This window comes from Takifugu flavidus, chromosome 1, assembly GCF_003711565.1.
Source record: "Takifugu flavidus isolate HTHZ2018 chromosome 1, ASM371156v2, whole genome shotgun sequence".
In the NCBI taxonomy this organism is placed as follows: domain Eukaryota; kingdom Metazoa; phylum Chordata; class Actinopteri; order Tetraodontiformes; family Tetraodontidae; genus Takifugu; species Takifugu flavidus.
In genome coordinates this window covers 11,169,249-11,180,229 of record NC_079520.1, presented here as the reverse complement: position 1 = coordinate 11,180,229, position 10,981 = coordinate 11,169,249, and the positions used below count along the sequence as shown (strand labels likewise).

Here is a 10,981-nt window from a genome sequence, read left to right as displayed (position 1 = left end):
TTTCAAAGTTCATATGCACGTATGACAGGAGAGGCCATTTAGGTAGATTAATTGATTGATTCGTCGGTTTTCATTAACATGAGCATGAACTGGTCTCTAATAATTCAGCTCAGTTGGGAAGAAAACTATTTCCTGCTTTTTCATTATGGAAATTTTACTCCACGCAATAGGCGGAATCATTTCAATGTAATTTGCATTGTGTTTCAGGAATTTGCGACCAATCCATTCATTTATTCCTTCTAGTTATTTTTAATAAACGTCAAGATCACATTAATTGACTTGGTAATCAACAAATTATTTGATGTTCATTTGCAGTGTTTAATTACTTTTTTAATTTTTCCAAAGCGTATTTTGTTTTATACACAGCGTGTATAAAGATGATTATTTCATTAAAAGCCACAACAAAATAGTCAGATATGTCAGGATTACCAACTTGGTTTAATAAATGAAATATTTCCAGACACTAAAGATCAGAAAAAGGTCCTGTTTTAAAATTGTGGATTCAGAAGCCTCCGCTCAGTTTTACAGCAGTTCTGTGCACAGCTGATCATTGAATTGGAAAGTTGCTTTGCATGTTGTTGTCATAGTCCGGCCTAACGTACAGTATATATTCCCAGTGTGAATGGCTGCATTCATGCCAGCTGGCTAAAAGGGGGCTTGTCACCATCAGAGGAGTGTAACAAAAAGGAACAAACCAGCAACTTTCACACACATGCACAGACACGATATATACATTAAATTCATGAACACATTTAGAGATGCTGTTGTTTTATGTGATGATAGTGCTCATGGTTTTCCCTTTATATTTAATGGAAACCCACAGACACACACACTCATTGGCCTATCACAAGCCTCAGAGGAAAAGTGAACATCCTTTACATGAAATGAGATAGTGATCCTGCTTAATATTTAATCAAGATACACTCAGAATCCAGCCCGAATGTATAATCTCAACAAAGGAATTAAATGAAGTGGTGTTTAAGTGCATGTATTAATAGCTAACCTGCGTTTGTGTGTGTGTGTGTGTGTGTGTGTGTGTGTGTGTGTGTGTGTGTGTGTGTGTGGTGTGTGTGTGTGTGTGTGTGTGTGTGTGTGTGTTCATTTCTGAGGTCCAGGTTTAGTGAGGGATTAAAAAAGGTAAGTTTAAAACTGGAGACCAAGTTCTGGGTTATTCATCTGAGACATTTATAATAAATGGAAGTCAGTGCACTAAACATTAGCACAGACCTTTTGAGGATTTTTTTGAGATTAACTAGATGATTTAGGGCTAAATTGTCATGTGTATATAATTAGCAAAGTTGGCAAAAACAAGTTTTAACATTTACATTAAAATAAGCACCAAAAAAGAGCTTACATTTTTTGAGCTTTAGCTGTAAATTAGCCTAGCATGAGGAGGTTTTTTCAGTCAGTTTGAGGCAGAAACTTTCTTTTAAGCTTCCTGTATGTGGGAGTTACTCACCATGTTGCTATTTGAATATATCGTGCACGTCTGTCTAGTATCAGGAACATTGAAGCCTTTTTAGGCAACGAGCACTGCAGGATGACAAAAATCACAGCATGTGAGCTGCATATTTGTGACTTTTGACAAGCAGGCCACGGCTGTGGGACATGTTGCTGCATGCTAGCAGAGATCAGTGACACGCTACAAAGCTCTCTCTTTCTCTGTCTCTCTCGCACACACACACACACACACACACACACACACACACACTTGCTCACATCCACTGCCCTCCTCCCTCTCTGCTCCTGTGTGTGGGTGTGTACATGTGTGTATGATAAACCCCACTGGTGGAAAAACAGTAGACTGGCAGTATTCCCAGACTGAGTTGCATTAGACATGCACACCAGCAAAGCTCTTCAGGTCGATGTTATGGCTCTCGACCGCTGCCACTTTCTGGCATGACTAACCCAGAATACTTTGGAAAGGGAGGAGGAACAAATCCAAATTTGCCCTGCAGATACATTTAAACTATAAGACTAGAGAAAACACCACCACATTTATTGGACTTCTATCTTTCTGCCTGCGTGCGTGGGAATGTGTTTATCATTTAGCAGGAATGTGTTTGTGCGTGTTTGAGCACCAACAGCGACTGGTAACTTATTGTACTACCATCTGCAGCATTTAAAGCTTCAACAAACAGTCTCAGATCGGGGGCGACGTGCTGCAGACAGGCAGGAGGGATGGCGATGGCTGGTGATGTGGTACCTTTTATTGATGTCTCTGGTTATGTTAATAATCAGAGACATCAATAAAAGCTGCCCTCTGACCGATTGAGGAGATGGAGCTGCTGCCATGGCCTGGATCCAGGATGGGGCTAGCTGAGTTTCAGGCTAAAGCCGCACAGAAGGGTTGAAACGCCTGGGTTATCAAAATACTGACACAGTGAGCTCACTCACACAGCGCTGAGGTCAGTCACCAGAGCACAGCAGCCTGACCAATCATCAGTCAGCCCATTATCATGGCATTCAGTGTTGCTATGAGTAACAGAGACGAGCACTGCCTCGCCGAGCCCTAATGATGCATTGACAAACCAGCTTATTCGATTTTGTCCGCTCATTTTTGCTGCCGCTCTTCCCAACACGTCCTCTCGTGGGTTTCATCATCTGTATTCTGGAGGCTCTGACCCCCAACCTCAGATTCAGATTTGTGTGTTTTGACACTGTCTCGCTTCCGTCCTCTGGCCACCTTCCTTTGTTGACTGTCCCCCGCAGCCGCGTTTACTGCCTCTGAGCGGTGGCAGGTGAGGGTAAACAAGCTGGAGGACTGAAACAATGTTAATTAGCCAATCATTAACGAGTCAAGGCGGACCCCTGAGATCTAAACACTTACCCACCCACCTGCGTCTTGCCGTTTCACTAACTGGACTGTTAATGACTAATCAGAGGCAAGAATGATTAGATTGCTTCCTAATGGGACAGATTTATAAAAGCACGAGTCAATTATGTCTATAAGAATGAGGCCGTTACACTAACGCTGCCACTACAAGCAAAGGTGCTGCACCCAGGAAATCAGTGGTCCCATATTAGCTGTGTAGACCATTTTTAGATTCTTACTACTGATGCATCAACAGTGGTTAAATCATCTACTTGGAATGAGCTGCGAAGAATAATGATAGCAGCTAAATGATAATGCTTTTGAAGAGCCAGTTACACTTTGAAGGGGGAAATGATACTGAAAAGAGCAGGTGATACATTACAATGAATTCCATCACAGAAGACGTATTTGGAATGCAAGTAGCGTTGCATCTGTGCCTGAATAAAAGTTACTCTCCACAGGGAGGGGAGCAGACATCATGGCAGTGGTGTGCCACCCAAAGAGAAGAACATCCTGACTCATGGAGAGCGTGTTCTCTTCCTCCCCGCTATCTCTGTGTGTGAGGATGCTTACCGAGAGGAAACGATAGATGCAGACATTCCACAACCCTCATTCCCCTCACTCTATCTTGTTGCCATGGGAACCAAAGCAGATGGGAGACAGGTTCATATCGGCCTCCCTCAGGTCTCCAGTCACAGTCCCCCCTACCTTCTTTCTTTCTCTCTCTCTCTCTCTCCCTCTTTATGTCTCCCTCTCTCCCTTTCTTTCTCTCCCTCTATCTCCCCTTCGTGTGTGTGTGTGTGTGTGTGTGTGTGTGTGTGTGTGTGTGTGCTGTCAGAGGCGGCTGCTCCTGTGTGGGCCACTGATACTCGCTGATTAAAGGAAGTTATAATTTGATTTTCTCAGCAGGCACCGTTTAATAGAGCAGTTTAACTAAAGCTGTGCCATCCCCAGGGCTTATAGAAGGAGAGGGAGAGAAAGAAAGAGGGAGATATATGGAAAGGAGAAAGAGAGAGAGAGACTTGCTAATCCCAAACACTGAGCATTCGCCCCGTGCTAAACTCTCCCACTCACACTCTCCCATTCTAATTCTGTTTGCTTCGTTTACTCCCCCCCCCCGCTCCCTGTCTTCCTCTCACTGTTTCTTCCTTTGCCTGTTCATCTGTGGATCCCTCTCCTTCCCCCTCCCTCCCCTCATTTCTTCCTCCTTTCTTTCTGGGAGGCAGATATGGAAGGGGGCTGTTTTCCTAGTGTACAAGGTAGCTGTGTTGCTGACCCATTGTGATAATAGCGTTTAATTATCCACTCTAAAGCCAAAATCAGCCCCATCAACACACCCCCACCCCGCACCCCCGCACCCCCCGCCACCCGTCTGTGTGTGTCTTTACATCCCCTTGCCGCCCCCCCTCTTCCCCCTTCGTGCATCTCTCTTCCCTGCTGCCACCACTGCTCGCCCCCACCCCCCTCCCCCCGCCCCAGCCTCGTTCTCCAGCTATTTCAGACCCATTTAGCGGGATAAGCATCTTGAGACAGACAGAGGGTTTTTTGCTCTCTTTCAGAGAGAGGCGAGGAGAGGATATGGAGACTGGCATCTCGGTGCCCGCCTCAGAATACCAAACAGGGGCCCGGGCATCTTAATATGCAGTGTGGGACAGAGGCAGAGATCAAAGAGAGGCGCAGACAGACAGAGAGATGGGTTTGGTGGGGGGTGGGTGGAAGGGGAGACAGAGTGAGGCAGAAATGGAAAGGTGAGAAAGGGAGGGGGGGTTACTTCTTTCATTTCTCCTCATCTGAGCATCCTTTGCCTCACATCATCATTTCTGCTCCTGCGTCACTCCCCTGACCTTAAGAAAAATCGACAGCTTAATTACCACGGCGTACAAATCCGCGCACATGACCGTGCATTGATGTGTTTTTGTTCAGGAGTAAAATTGCGCTCGGTTTCACCCTCCAATTCTTTTTTTTCTTTTTTTTACTGCATCTTCGGGGGTGTTGGATGGTGGCTCTACCTGCCCCTCTATCTCCTCAGTCAATTAAGATCGTGAGTAGCTGTCCCTGAAGCGGTGTAGACAGGCTAAATGAAAAGGCAGTGGATGTGAAATATGAATCATTAGAATACTGCAAGGACAGGCTGGGGGGAGGGGGGTGATGGAGGGAGGGTCTGGTGGAGAGATAAGGAGGAAAAGGAATGGGAGAGAAAAGGGAGAGAAAGAATGAGAGAGCAGATAATAAAAGATTAACGTCACGCCTCTCAGAGTGGTGGAATTTCAAAACCCTCCAGATCAAATTATTTATCCCTGTCTATAAAGGCAGAGAGGAAGATGAGGCAGAGGAGGGCTGGGAGAATGAGTAAGGAGATGGGAAATGGAGTCGGAAGAATGGCGCCAAAAACCTCTCCTGCCGCCTTTGATGACGATGCTGACAGCAAAACAAATACGGCGCGTGTGGGTCTGTGTGCGTTTGTGCGTCAGTTCTAAGACAGAAAACTAGAGAGAGAAAGAGAGAAAGTGCAGGCAGATGTCTGCGTTGGCTCTGTGGGAGGCTCCAGGCTGTTTACCGAGGACAGAGAGACGAGAGAGGGAGAGAGAGAAAGAGGGAGAGAGAAAGAGGGAGAGAGAGAAAGGGGAAGAGGGAGAGAGAGAGAAAGAGAGAGAGAAAGGGGGATTAAAATGAAACCTGTTTCCCTTTGATTCTTTGCTAATTTGCAGTGAGATGAAGAGCACTGAGAACAAACCGCCTACGCAACATGGCGCCCCCCCCACACACACACACACACACGCACACACACACACACGCACACACACACACACACAACACACACACACACACACACACACACACTTCTTCTGCACAGTAACACAAAGTTACATGTGGCTTGCTGCCCCGCGCCCTTCTCACCAGTGACATTGGCGTTTCTCCACATGGGTTGTGTAACCCCTGCCTGACTTCAGCTCTCCTGTCATTTTAATTCCTCCTCACAACCCTCACCTGCGTTTTCCGCTCAGCGTTTCCTCAAAAAGGAAAATTTTAGAGAACAATTGTGCCGTGGCGAATGCCGGCAGAGCGTGTTGCTCGGATACACATTGACTGATTACGCATGCGGGAGCACACACGCCAGCGCGTGCACGGGCAGCCGCAAAAGTCCTTCCTCATTAGCCCTGATTCCTCCTGAGTGACATCTTTAACAAAAGGATGCAGCCTCTGCCGCCATGGCAACAGCCTCCTCCATCTCGGTGTGGTGCTTTAGTCTGTTTACATGATGGGATCTCGCTCTCTTCTCCCCTCTCACTCCATCGCTCTCTCCTTATCTTTACTCCTCCCTCTTTCCGTTACTCATTCTCACTCATTGCACCCTCCCACCCCCCCACCTCCCCACCCCTCCCTCGTCTCCCCTCTTCCTTCAGCCTGCTTCCGTGCTGCCGCCTTCAAGTTTTGTCTTCCCATCAGCCTTTAAAGACATTCAATGGTGACCACCTGCTTGCCAATCAGAAACTGATATCTATGGGTATAAAGAGAGAGACTGACATGGATGAGTGTGTGTGTCGTCCAACGTGCATGTGTGTGTGTGTGTGTGCTTATGTGTGTCCATGCATCTGTGTGTAAATTTAAGCATGAGGGGTTTGCGGGAGAGTCTGATATCTAGGCCACAGGAGTCCAAGGCAGTCAGTGTGTCTGGTGTCACAGCAAATCAACTGTCAGCTGTACACCACCTGCCTGCCCACACACACACACACACACACACACACACACACGCATGCATATGCACATGCACACACACCAAAATCTAAAGAGAAGAGACTAAGAATAGAATGCCCAGAGTGTTACTGTTTCTTCCTCTCCCTGCTCCCCTGCCACCATCAGCAGCAGTTTGCGAGTGGCCTCCAACTCGATAAGAATCCCTCCTGCTTCACCCCGTTCCCCCAGAGCTCAGCCCAGCCCCATTTCTCTCCCACGGCGAAATGAGTCACCTGCACGGTTTCACTTCTTCTGCACCTTCCGCTGAGGTCTGAGGGGAAGCTCACACAGGCAGATGCCATGTGCAGCCCTCTGGTGTGCGCGTTCGCCATTATTGACGGCGAAAGTGTGGACGGAAGGGATCCAAAGTGGTGAAAACACAAGAGATACTTCTGAAGCTGGATTCGATCTGAGGCCAGGGTGTGTGTGCGTGAGCGTGCGTGCGTACGTGCGTGCGTGCCTGTGTGTGGTTTCAGAGGCCTAGACCACTAAATCATCTCCAGGGAGGAGTTTTCAGGGGCCTGTGCACACATTAATGCATGAGACGCATGACAAGATGGAGTAATTTAAATATTTCCATTAATAGTTTGGCCTGTTGTATGCCTACGTGATATATAGTGTGGGTGTGTGTGTGTGTGGGTGTGTGAGAGAGAGAGAGAGCGAGAGACAATGACGCGTGCACGCAGCCTCACATGGAGCATATTTGTTTGTGCTGCTTCCTTGTCTGGTCCCTCTGGTTCGCTGCTGTCTGTGGTCTCCTCTTCCCCATGAATACTAATGTGCTTCAAACCCTAGAGATCAACCCTCCTCCCTTTCCCCTCAACCCCTCCCTTCCCCACCTCCCTCCCTCCCTCCCTCCCTCCTTCCTCCTCTCCCCATGCCTTCCTTCACTACAGTCTCCATTCACATCTCCATCCTCTTTACCTTTCAACTTTCCCTCTCTTTCATCTAACCTTTTTCCGCTCATCTTTTCCTCCTCCCCAAAGCCATCCCACGCTTCCTCTTTCCCCTGCCCGACTTCCTACATCTGAGGAGGACCCAGTCTTCCATTCGCACCAGTTCACTCCTGTTCATTTCACCTCATCTGCGTCCTCCTCCGTCCCCAGCGTTAGTGCTCCTCTTCATTTCATGGTCTGCGTTCCATCTTCTCTTCTTCGCCCCCTCAAAAAACATTTATTCCTCTCCTCTCTCCTTCTTTTCCTTATACTTCCCCCCCCCCCCCTCATGTCCTGTCCTCTTTCTTATCCCCTGGTGACATCTATCTCTTTCTAGGAAGGCACCAGTCCAGCACTGATTTTGGTCTAATACTAATGTCGGACACGGCAGCTATTCCACTGTAGTTGGTATGTTTTATGGGACTTTTTATTTTTACTCTGATCAAAGCAAAGTGCTTTTAAAATATGATCATGTAATTGTTTGGACTATGTTGTTTTTAAAAGGTGTTAGCCTTTAAAGGTTTTAGAATTAAGTCCTTGCAGGACTGCTGGTGAAGAAGAGGTTGGTTGTGTTGCCCCCTGCAGCAGCTCCCAGCGTTTGGTCACAGCAGACGTAGAGAGACGCTGAAAACAGACCGCCGACCACGAACGATTGGATCACTCATTAAGCATCTTTAAACTAGGTAAAAACGGCCCCTCTGAGGCCACAAAACACTCTTGGTGTTCTAATGGTTCAGAAAGTTGCAGCTAAATATCTTCAAATGTAGCATCTGCACTCCACAAAATATCTTTATTTTTGTAATGTTCTGCCTTGTCTAGTTTGTGTTTATAAAGGCGTTCATGTGACAGGCACATGCTTTCCAGCAGACGCTATTGAATGTTTTTAAACCTTCATCTCAGCTAGATATTGGATTTGCACTTAGGGCTCAGATCAATGGAGCAGCTTCCTTCCCTTCTCATCCTGTCTAGTTACCTCGCTGTTCCCCCTCCTCTTCTTTCTGCCTCGTCTCCTCCGTTCTTTACACCTCCTCGAGAGGACATGTAAATGAGGTCAGCCCCGCTGAACGCATCCACCATAACATTCAGGTGTGAGTGGAAGTGCACATCAGCACATGCATGAACAAACTGAGGAGCAGAACTGGTGATGTTGCTCTCTCCAGCCAAAGAACTGAACTGGTGTCAAACACACCACAGAGCAACATGCTGACATGGGGAACAATGTTCATGGTCCTGTTGGCTGGACTTTCATTTTCCTTTGTAATGTAACTACGTCCCCCTCACTGTTGAACTTTACAGCCTTCCATGCAGACACAAAGAAGGTGTGTGGACTGGCTGGAGAGCAGGACATCGGGATTGTAGATGTACAAAGAGTTAAATCTGTTACGTGACATAAAGTGTATGGATCAATGTACAATAGAACCTGTGTGAACAAACCAGCAGAAGTGTGTGTGTGTGTGTGTGTGTGTGTGTGTGTGTGTGTGTGTGAGAGAGAGAGAGAGCGAGAGACAATGACGCGTGCACGCAGCCTCACATGGAGCATATTTGTTTGTGCTGCTTCCTTGTCTGGTCCCTCTGGTTCGCTGCTGTCTGTGGTCTCCTCTTCCCCATGAATACTAATGTGCTTCAAACCCTAGAGATCAACCCTCCTCCCTTTCCCCTCAACCCCTCCCTTCCCCACCTCCCTCCCTCCCTCCCTCCCTCCTTCCTCCTCTCCCCATGCCTTCCTTCACTACAGTCTCCATTCACATCTCCATCCTCTTTACCTTTCAACTTTCCCTCTCTTTCATCTAACCTTTTTCCGCTCATCTTTTCCTCCTCCCCAAAGCCATCCCACGCTTCCTCTTTCCCCTGCCCGACTTCCTACATCTGAGGAGGACCCAGTCTTCCATTCGCACCAGTTCACTCCTGTTCATTTCACCTCATCTGCGTCCTCCTCCGTCCCCAGCGTTAGTGCTCCTCTTCATTTCATGGTCTGCGTTCCATCTTCTCTTCTTCACCCCCTCAAAAAACATTTATTCCTCTCCTCTCTCCTTCTTTTCCTTATACTTCCCCCCCCCCCCCTCATGTCCTGTCCTCTTTCTTATCCCCTGGTGACATCTATCTCTTTCTAGGAAGGCACCAGTCCAGCACTGATTTTGGTCTAATACTAATGTCGGACACGGCAGCTATTCCACTGTAGTTGCTATGTTTTATGGGACTTTTTATTTTTACTCTGATCAAAGCAAAGTGCTTTTAAAATATGATCATGTAATTGTTTGGACTATGTTGTTTTTAAAAGGTGTTAGCCTTTAAAGGTTTTAGAATTAAGTCCTTGCAGGACTGCTGGTGAAGAAGAGGTTGGTTGTGTTGCCCCCTGCAGCAGCTCCCAGCGTTTGGTCACAGCAGACGTAGAGAGACGCTGAAAACAGACCGCCGACCACGAACGATTGGATCACTCATTAAGCATCTTTAAACTAGGTAAAAACGGCCCCTCTGAGGCCACAAAACACTCTTGGTGTTCTAATGGTTCAGAAAGTTGCAGCTAAATATCTTCAAATGTAGCATCTGCACTCCACAAAATATCGTTATTTTTGTAATGTTCTGCCTTGTCTAGTTTGTGTTTATAAAGGCGTTCATGTGACAGGCACATGCTTTCCAGCAGACGCTATTGAATGTTTTTAAACCTTCATCTCAGCTAGATATTGGATTTGCACTTAGGGCTCAGATCAATGGAGCAGCTTCCTTCCCTTCTCATCCTGTCTAGTTACCTCGCTGTTCCCCCTCCTCTTCTTTCTGCCTCGTCTCCTCCGTTCTTTACACCTCCTCGAGAGGACATGTAAATGAGGTCAGCCCCGCTGAACGCATCCACCATAACATTCAGGTGTGAGTGGAAGTGCACATCAGCACATGCATGAACAAACTGAGGAGCAGAACTGGTGATGTTGCTCTCTCCAGCCAAAGAACTGAACTGGTGTCAAACACACCACAGAGCAACATGCTGACATGGGGAACAATGTTCATGGTCCTGTTGGCTGGACTTTCATTTTCCTTTGTAATGTAACTACGTCCCCCTCACTGTTGAACTTTACAGCCTTCCATGCAGACACAAAGAAGGTGTGTGGACTGGCTGGAGAGCAGGACATCGGGATTGTAGATGTACAAAGAGTTAAATCTGTTACGTGACATAAAGTGTATGGATCAATGTACAATAGAACCTGTGTGAACAAACCAGCAGAAGTGTGTGTGTGTGTGTGTGTGTGTTGTGTGTGTGTGTGCCATTGCTCAGTGGTGGTGCTGGGAATAATGAGGCCAGAGAATAGGAATCCTGCAGGAATCTGTCTCAGTCTGCATTCCTCCTCTTGTGGAGCAGTCAGAAGCAGAGAGCAACAGGCTATAACACACACACACACACACCACACACACACACCACACACACACACCACACACGCACACACACACACGTAGACTTCGTAAACAGATTGAATTGAAGGAGCTATTCACAATGGCATGCATGCAG

The 10,981-nt window shown here is 47.1% G+C and overlaps 1 protein-coding gene across 1 annotated transcript in view; it reads left to right on the top strand.

Moving 5' to 3' along the window:
• The window catches only part of LOC130535200 (NAD(P)H dehydrogenase [quinone] 1-like), a 164,623-nt gene that overhangs the window by 54,359 nt on the left and 99,283 nt on the right, over positions 1–10,981 (top strand). The gene's annotated exons all lie outside the window — the stretch shown is intronic.